The following is a 10,329-nucleotide window of genomic DNA, read 5'->3' as shown; positions in this document are numbered from 1 at the left end:
AGGATTTATCAGCCCCAGCCCTACTAAAGAGGTGTCTGCACGGTAAAACACAGAACCCTAATGAAAGCATCAATAGCGTAATTTGGAATAGGCTACCCAAGACCACATTTGTTGGCATTCAGACATTAAAATTAGGGGTTTGTGATGCAGTTCTTAGTTTTAATGAAGGAGCAATGGCCAAAGTGAATGTTTTGGAACGATTATGCATCCGACCAGGACGCTTTATGGTTGAAGGCCTTCAACAAATCGATTCCAATAGGGTTAAAAAAGCTGACAAAGAAGTCCAAGAAGAAAATAAAAAGAAGAGGATAAAAAGAAGGATAGGAAAAAAGAGTAAAAATGAAGAAGATGATTACTGTCCAGGTGGATTTTAAAGTGATTATGTGTTTTGAAGTGTAACTAAAACTTTAAAGCTGTTTTACCGAAAGTACCGTTTTGTGACATTTCGGAACACGTTGTGAAACAATTATTAGACTTACAAACTTCAAATTTTACACACTTATTGCAGACTAGTTGGTGAGTAGATTCATGCTTTTTTATCAATATATATTATGTTTTTATAATTTTAAAAAATATTGTATTTACATAATTAAAAAATAAAATTTTTTTGTTAAATTGCTACCACGATAATTTTTTTGTTTATTGAGATATTAAAAAAAAAGGCATGAAAATATAAAGCTGTTAATGTAGAACAAAACCCTAAAGTTTAAAGTCAATATGTCTAATAGTTTAGGAGATAATGGTACCGACATGTTGCAGTGTACTCCCATTTAAATAACATGGGACCCGAAAAAGGTACATAGGTCGATGAAAATTAAAAAAAATTAGAAAAATTTTTTATTGCATTTTTTAATAGTTTAAAGTGTGTATTTTAAAAATATGTAAGTATTAATGCTCAAATAAATTTATAAATTACCAAAAAAAATTCACAAACAAAAGATGTTCACTAGTTTTTTGCAGCAGTTCGTAAGATGTTGGCTGACACAATCATATATATCATGTGTGTTAGTTTTAAGTATGTTATGGCTTTGCTCTGTTGGTCAACCTGGTACTGACAACTGGGAATACAGATGACAGAAAGAATATTGCTTTATTTGTTTTGATATGCTTAGGAGGTTATGTTATATGTGTTTGTGTCGGATAATTGTGTTTTACTAAAAGTGTTGCACTTTATTCATAGTTAGTGGTAGATTAGGAGTGTATATTGTTTCTTGAAGTGTTTTACAACTTCTTATAACCATGCCAAGAGCAAAGGTTAGTTACAAAACTAAATCTAAACGTGAGTTTAGAGGAAACAAGTACCGTAAGTTGGACTCTAAATCTAGGCCTACCCAAACAGATTCTGCTAGCCCTAGCCCTAGGCCTACTACTAATGCAAACATTAGCTCTGCTTCTAAAAAACTGTCCTTTAATAAATATGACAATTATGAAGGAACTGGAATGGGTAGTGTTATTTTGGATCTTAGTTTATTTAGTGAGCAATTAAAAAAAATTTGTAAAATGTAAATTCTGCGATAGCGAAGACTGCATAGAACTTTGTACTACGGATAAGAAAAGATTTGAATTGGCTGTGAATATTGAACTGAAATGTTGTGTTTGTTTGGAATCAACTAATTTTTACAACTCTAAAGAAAATGAGAATGGAAAATATGAGGTAAACTTGAAATTTATTTACGGCATGAGAACGATCGGAAAAGGTATCAGTGCAGGTAACATTCTGTGTTCATTATTAGACTTACCTTTACCACCTCAAAAAATAGGACCTTGTAGTAACATAATATATCAGGCTGTTGAAAATTGTGCTAGTGAAAGTATGAAGCAGGCAATTGAGGAAGCTGTGTCTGTAAATGAGTGTGAAGAAACGTCAAAAAGAGATTTGACGGTTTGTTTAGATGGGTCTTGGCAAAGGAGGAGTCTTTTTATATTGTTGAGAATATAAAAAGTGAAGTAAATAAACTTTCATCAAAAAAGAAAATACAACTATTAACGATTCCAGCATCACTGAATTGGTCGAGAACAAAAATCAAAGATGCCTTTGAAGTGTCTGATTATTCTGCTAGACAGGCACAAAAATTGTACAAAGAAAAAGGACTTTTGGCTGAACCTGAACCAAGAAGAGGAAATAAACTCAGTCCTGAAGTTGTGGAGTTGGTCACAAATTTTTATCAAAGCGACGAGCAATCAAGAGTTTTGCCAGGTATGAAAGATGTAGTAAGCCTGGGAAAGAAAAAATATGAGAAGAAAAGATTAATTTTAAGTAACCTCAATGAAATATTTGCAAACTTCAAAAGGGAACATCCTGACATAAAAATAGGGTTCTCCAAGTTTTGTACTCTTCGTCCCAAATGGTGTGTTCTGGCTGGTGCTAGTGGAACACACTCTGTTTGTGTGTGTACTATTCATCAAAATGTGTTGCTCTTAATACATGCAGCACAACTGGAAGAGTCACAAAGATCTACAAAATCTTCTTTTATGTGAAAATCCAACTCAAAACTGCATGTTAAGGCGATGTGAAACATGTCCCTCAAAAGACAATCTGACAACATTCTTACAAGCAAAGTTTGAAAACTATGAAGAAGATGATAGAATAGAATTCAAACAGTGGGTAGCTACAGACAGGACACAGATGATAACACAAACTTCAACTATTGATGAATTTGTTGACGAGTTGGCAACAAAAATAGAAAAACTGATCCCTCATTCTTATATTGCAAAAAGCCAGTCCAGCTATTTTAAAAGCTTAAAGGATAACTGTGCGCCAAACGAAGCCATTATATCAATGGACTTTAGTGAGAATTTCTCATTTGTGATTCAAGATGAGGTGCAGGGTTATCATTGGACCTCAGACTCCTGTACTGTTCATCCAGTAATTATTAACATGTGTGTTGACGAGGAAAAAATAGTCTCATCACATTGTGTAATCTCCGATGACTTAAATCATGATGTTTGTATGGTTTATAAAATACAAGAAACCCTGTTAGAGTATGTCAAGGAAAATTATCCCAATGTCACGGATGTTCACTATTACAGTGACGGTTGCGCCGGACAGTACAAAAACAAATACAACTTCATGAACCTTTCACTTCATGAAAAAGACTTTAAAATTAAAGGCCAATGGTCTTTCTTTGCTACAAGCCACGGCAAAACTGAATGTGACGGTATTGGGGGAACTGTTAAAAGGTTGGCGAGAAAAGCAAGTCTTCAAAGGCCTCTTCAAGATCAAATACTAACAGCAGCTACCTTTTACGAGTTTTGTAAATCAAACATATCCAAAATAAATTTCCATTTCATTTCAAAAGAATCAGCAGATGATGTTCGCCGACAGCTTGAAACACGTTTTGAAAACCTTAATACTCTTCCAGGTACCAGAAGTTTTCACAACTTTAGACCCTTGGACTCTTCAGGAACATTAGAAGCAAGGCGAATTAGTACTGATGAACATCCTAGCCTAACGTACAATTTAAGGAGAGGGTTGGCCTTAAATGTAAGAGAAGAAGATTTGTACCCCTCACGCTACATTGCTTGTAAATACGACAATCTTTGGTTCTTTGGGATAATAACAAATGTTGCCAAGGAAGATGGAGACGCTACAGTAAAATTTCTTCATCCAGCAGGACCATCCCCCTCATTTTACTGGCCAAAACGAGATGATATATGTGATGTGCCGATTCCACACATCCTTGCAGTGGTTGAGCCTCCACACACCTCGACTGGAAGAACATATCAATTCTCACCAGAGTGCATAAAATTAATTGAAAAGCTAATGGTTCATTAACTTTCAAAGCCTTAAAATAAGTACAGTGAAAGGGTGAATTATGATTTCCAAACATAAAAATGTAATTTATCCTTGTTTAACAAGCTATACCCATTTATTGAAACCAGGCGAACTTCACATTGCTCGTAAGTAATATAATGTCACTTTCAATGGTATCAATAAATAGAAGGAAGAAAATACACAAAACTTTTATTTTATTAAATTAAAGCCCATTTCATATAGATAATTTAGGGGGAAAAAATTCTTGATTATCTCATTCCCTTTTTGAGATATTTAATTTTACGCTGAGCCATGTTCCCGTTTTTTAAATTGTAAAAAGTTCAAAAAATATTTTTTTTATAATATTTTATGCTTAGCTTAGGGTTATGTTATATATTTTTTTAACTTCCTTATACTTATATAAACCTACCTTAAAAATTTCACCAAGATTGGGTGCCAAATAAGTGAATGAGAATTTTTTTTTCTATCCTAATACACGTTTTACTGGGCACTATCCAATGCTCGGAAACTGAGAAACGACCAAACTTTAAAGTGCCATAACTAAAAAGGTATGTGAGATAAAAATTTAAAATTTGGTGGTGTTATTAATCTCTATATATAGAACAAATGTACCAAGTTTCATAAAAATCTGAGGTGTTTGGTGAAATGACCTGGTTGAATTGACATGGAATGACCCCTTAATAAGTAAGGCAGAAAAAAGGAATAAAAGCCATGATGAGAAATTAAATCCAATTAAGTATAGAATAGGTGACAAAGTATTAGTAAAAAACCATATTTTATCAAATGCATTAGATAAGAAGATTAAAAAATATTTCTTACTTTATGAAGGACCATATGTAATTGCAGGCATTAAAAGAGAAAATGCATATGCATTAACCAGACTAGACAATAATGAATTCTTTGGGATCCGTAATGTAAGGGAACTTAAGAGGTTCATAGAATAAGAGTATGAAAACTCTTCAAGTGTGAATGACCATACTGGTGCTGAATGAGACCATTTTATTTAAGAAATTTTTAAAACATGGTCTATAAACTGGCTTGTGTGGATGGATGAGTGTACAGAGAAGCACATAAAAACCAATACATGCTTATGAAATAAAATTTGTGACCTTCTCTTTAATGAAATGTGCCAATAAAAGAATAATTCCTCCAATTATATAAATATTTTTTTTTACCTGTCAAAATTTAACCTTGAGGGGAATAAGCCAGTTTTTCTTTTAAAATATTGTAGGCTCCCATGTAGTCAGCCTATGCCCCGTCATAATAATGACAAATAAACCTTTTCTAAAAACGGGCTGACATAAAAATATCTGACCATAATAGTCAGATTAGTATAAGGTTTGTATGAATATTTAAAATAAGATGTGACAAGAATAATGTAATATAGTATAGGGTAAACCATACAGTCATTGGCACTAGTACAGTCATTGGCACTTTGTAATTATTTTGTTCATTACAAGATTTAGGTTGGCAGCATTGAATGCCAACATAGTTCATTAGATACTCTTAACAGTTCTCCCCAATTGGTATTGTGATGTTTGCAGATAGACTGCACGTGGTGTCTGGAAAAATTATTTTTAGTATAGGTAAGCTTTTTCTGTTGATCTTCTTGTGAATTCCTTTAGAGTTGCTTCTCTGTACTATGTTATTTTCCCTTTGATAAGATAAATCTTTGCAACTAAGACAATGATAGCTGTAATGTAGAAGGAGTTGAAACCATTTTTGATAGGTTTTAAGTTAAATAACCTCAAAATCAAACCTGCAAAGGGGGTGCCAATGACTGTATGTTTAAAAATTATGAAATATAGTCATCGGCAGGGAGTGCCAATGACTATGTATTTAAGAGATTGTTTATTTTAAGCCAAAATAACATCTTTCGAAGTATAAAAACAATGGGCTTTTTATGAATATTGTTATTGTTTAACAACTCAATTTGAAACAGTCATTGGCACACATATATATTTCTCGTTGGCATGCCAATCACTGTAACCTAGCAGTGATTGGCACTATGTCAATGTATAGATATTGGCATGCCAATAAATAACTTTTTTCTTTTCAGATCACCAACGGAGTTCAAATTATGCCTAAATTCTCTTACAAAGCCGATTCTCTTGAGGCAGCTTTACAAGATGTTAGAAATGGAATGACCAAAAAGGCTGCAGCAAAAAAGCATGGTGTTCCTCGGTCAACTATTCAGTTTCGGCTTAGTGACAAGTTTTCAAAAACACAACTTGGTCCTCCACCTGTACTGACGAAGGAAGAAGAGGATACACTTGAAAAATGGATCAATGACTGCTGTCGGAAAGGTTTCCCACGACGGAAAGAAGATTTGCAACTGAGCGTTCAAGAATTCTTAATACAAAATGAAAGACCTAATCCTTTTAAAAACAATCTTCCAGGCCTCGGTTGGTATCAAGCATTTTTAAAAAGGCACCCTAACCTATCCTTAAGGACTCCCGAAGGAGTAACTTCTGCAAGCTCATGCGTCAGCGAAAACGATATTAAAAATTGGTTTAAAACTATAGAAGACATTTTGAAAGAAGAAAATGCGGTGGACGTTTTGAAAGACCCGACTCGTGTTTGAAACTACTAATAAAACATTAGTGGTGAACACCAATCTGAACAAATTATAGAACAGGACCCAACAGCAGAAGACAATCAATCATCAGAAGAAATAAATGACAGTTTTAATGTGACTGAGCAGGGTGATGAATCTTCTCAGCCTGAAACTTCTAACAACAACACTGATGCTGGACACCAAACTGAAAACAAAACACAACCAAAACGAAAGAAGAGGCACCATGTGAACCCAGCAACTTGGAACGTTAATAAAAATAAAGAGCAAAGAAAATTAGGGAAAGAATACTGCGGGAGAAAAAAATAGATGGATTAAACGATTATAATGTAAAAAGAAAAGCCAGATCAATGAAAGCAAGGTGTACATGTGACAGAAAACAAAACAGCTTGCTTCAATGTGGAAAGCTGTCCGAGGACGAAAGGAAAAAAAACTTTGAAGAATATTGGAGTTTGGACTGGCCTGCGAAAAAGCTTTTTGTGAGTTTTTTGACTAGAAAAACAAACACAGTTAGAGCTAGAGACCGTAAACAAGAAACCACTAGTAGAAGACAAAATTCCTGTCAATACTTTTTGAAAAACAGTGGCACTCCAGTTCGTGTGTGTAAGACGATGTTTTTAGGTACTCTGGGGATTGGTGAGTGGACTGCTTTCCATTGGCAAACAAAAGATAACGCAGAAAAAGATTTAACAACAGATTAAGAAAATTTGGTGAATGAAGTTGAGGCCACTGGATCAGCTCCTAAGAAGCTAAGAAAAGCAATAGAAGTGCAATCATTAGATGAGTTTTTTGCTGGCCTACCAAAAGTGGAATCCCATTATTGCCGCAAGAGAACGTCTAAGTTGTACCTCGAGCCCAACTGGCAATCAAAGAAAAATCTTTTTTTATTTTACAAAAACGACTGGTGTAAAAAAAAAGAATGTGACTCCACTTTCTGAAACAAAATTTTTAAAAGTTTTTGAAGACAACAACTTGGCTTTGTTCCAGCCAAAAAAAGATGCTTGTGATACTTGTGAAGCTTTCAAGTCTGGAAACTTAAGTCAAGAACTGTACGAAGCACACAGCTTAAGAAAAGATGAAGCAAGAGCAGAAAAAGACTTAGACAAAGAAAATCCCACCTGTGTAACGCTCACCATGAACTTGCAGTCTTTGCTTCTTTGTCCAAGATCTAACGTGTCAGCTCTGTACTACAAAATGAAGTTGTCCGTCCACAACTTCACAGCATTTAACGTAAACACCAAGCAAGGCTTCTGTTACTTGTGGAATGAAAGTGAAGGGGGGCTTACATCGAATGAATTTGCAACCATAATTTCAGATTTGGTGCTTTCACACATTCCCTTGCCTGAAGACAAAAACAAAATCGTCATTTTTAGTGATGGGTGTTCCTACCAAAACCGTTGTACAAATGTTTCTAATGCGCTTCTACACATAGCATGTACGAAACAAGTAGTAATAGAACAAAAATTTCTTGAAGTTGGACATACTCAAATGGAGGCTGATGCAATGCACGCATGCATTGAGCGGAAGCTGAAGAACAAAAAAGTTAATGTTCCCGCAGATTACGTGACGGTTTGTGAAGAAGCAAGACCATCTGCACCATACTCTGTAAAGTATTTAAGTCACAAGGATTTCAAAAACTTTGACAAAAACTTGTGTACAACAGCATTAGACCTGGAAGAGGTACTGGATCGCCCAAAATTGTGGATTTACGTGCTCTAAGGTACCTTCCAGAAAAAAACCATACAATTCAAGCTCAACTTTTCAGATGAGTGGCACAACTTGCCGCAAAGAAAGAACAAGTCAGTGCAGCCCTCAACTACTGACAGTTTACCTCATCTTTATTCAGAGAGAATAAAAATAAAGAAAAGGAAGTTTGAAGATTGTCAAGACCTGAAACTTGTTTTAGAACCTGACTTCCACACTTTCTACGACAACATTCCTTATTGTTAGGTTTTAGTTATTACTCCAAACTTTTTGTTTCTCAGTTAAGAGCAGTTAAATAAGTTTTGTGCTTTGTAACATAACTTTTAGATCTCATTTACTCATCAAAATGAGTTAAATCTTGTTTTTGAGTTGCAAACCTAAAGTTACTCTATATTATTTTTTTTAACAAAATGTCTTAACACAGTAATACATAAAGTAATGTGTTAATTTTTTAAGTAAAATTGTACAAACTTATGCATTAAAGATGAGTTTTATTATCTTTCTTCAGTGTTTATATCCCTTATTTACTGGTTTTGTTTACAGAAGGTTTATACATCACTACTATGAAAAGCACGTATCTCCACTATAAACTTTAAGAAAAACTCCTAACTCCAACAAGAAATTGTTGTTTATTGAAATAATTAATATTACACATTTGAACTAAAATATAGGTGTAGTTTACCAATTTAAATTAGTTAAAAAAACTATAACTTACTATATTAAAATATAGTAATGTTTTTACTGCCTACTAGAAAGTTTACTGTTTTTGAGTTACGAGGTCTACTAATTTGGGTATCGATATAATACATATATATTTGGGTTATATTTATATGCAAAAAAAAATTATAAACATGCTAGTCGGGCGCACGGATCCGTGGTCAGACGTATCGAAGACGTTCTGAACGATAGGATATTGTTTTGAGCATTTTAATATACATAACTTGCACCTTTTAATATTACTCTTTTTCTTTTTACTCTTTGGTTTAGTTTACTTCTTATATTTGTTGGCTTTGGGTAGCTTGTTAGTTGTTTGTAACCTTTAGTGTGTTTTGTCAGCTGGTATTTGTTTTGTTTAGTGTTTGTTTACATTTGAAATAGATCTCAGTTATTGATACCATTTGTGTTTTAGAATAACAAATATGCCTCGATCAACTAAGATAACAAAGAAAAAACATTTCCGGGGTAATCAGTATGCTCGGATATCGTCGGGTAATGTAAATAGTTAAGCTGCAGTTAGTGAATTACGTGAAAGTGATGTGTTGGAAGTGCCTCGTCCTACTCCTTTTTCTGCCTCAAGAAGGAAAATAAGTACCGGTATATTACCAAACACCTTAGACACAGTTGGTCACAATAATGTAATTGTAAGTATGAATATTTTGTGTCAAGCTTTGGTTCATGCTACTGTGTGTAAATATTGTAAAGTAGAAAATTCTTTGAGCTTGAAAGAAGACGAAGCTGTAAGAGAAGGCCTAGCTTGCAAACTGTTTGTTGAATGTTTTTTTTTTTTTTTTTTTTTTTTTTTTAAGGGCAAAAAAACACTTGGGTTATCATTGCCCGATAACAAGATATGACACCTACTCATAGTTTGGTAGTGTCAAAACAAGAAACTAGCACTAAAAACAAAAGAAATATTAATAATAACTAACTGGGCGTACTATACATAATACAGAACAGTTTCTTAAAACTATTAAGAACATAACATATATACACATATAAATATCTATTATATTATAACACTTAAAACTAGTTAACAATAGATCTGAGTGAGCTGTAAAGGGGCCCACCCAGTCCGGTTACTCTGATGGAAGCTCTTTTTTTCAGGTACTTCACAGCCCTTCAAACCCTGGCCAGCAATGAGGTACTCTCCAGGAATCCGAAGAGCTTAACTAGAACTTCATTACTGTCCCCTAGCAATTCGGCAAGAGTAGAAGGGAGACGATAATCGCGCCTCTGTCGGGAATAGTGATTACACTCGATCAGGACATGCTTTATGGTTAGATTAACATTACACACGGGGCACAAAGGAGGATCCCCGCGGTTCATAAGAAAGCCGTGGGATAGAAGGGTGTGTCCGATCCGAAGACGGCATAACACTACCTCCTCCCTGCGGCTGGTACGGTTTGAGGACGTCCAAGGTAGAACTGACCCTTTTATGTCCCGTAGTTTGTTATCGTTGATTTCTGTCCACGACCTTTGCCACTCATTTCTTAAGAGTCTTTTGATGTGTGATTTCACATCTGGCAATATTAGTTGTTGGGTGTAAGGCGCCAATTCT

The sequence above is a fragment of the Homalodisca vitripennis genome, unplaced genomic scaffold (genome assembly GCF_021130785.1).
Source record: "Homalodisca vitripennis isolate AUS2020 unplaced genomic scaffold, UT_GWSS_2.1 ScUCBcl_996;HRSCAF=4039, whole genome shotgun sequence".
Lineage (NCBI taxonomy): Eukaryota > Metazoa > Arthropoda > Insecta > Hemiptera > Cicadellidae > Homalodisca > Homalodisca vitripennis.
Note: the sequence above shows the minus strand (reverse complement) of the source record.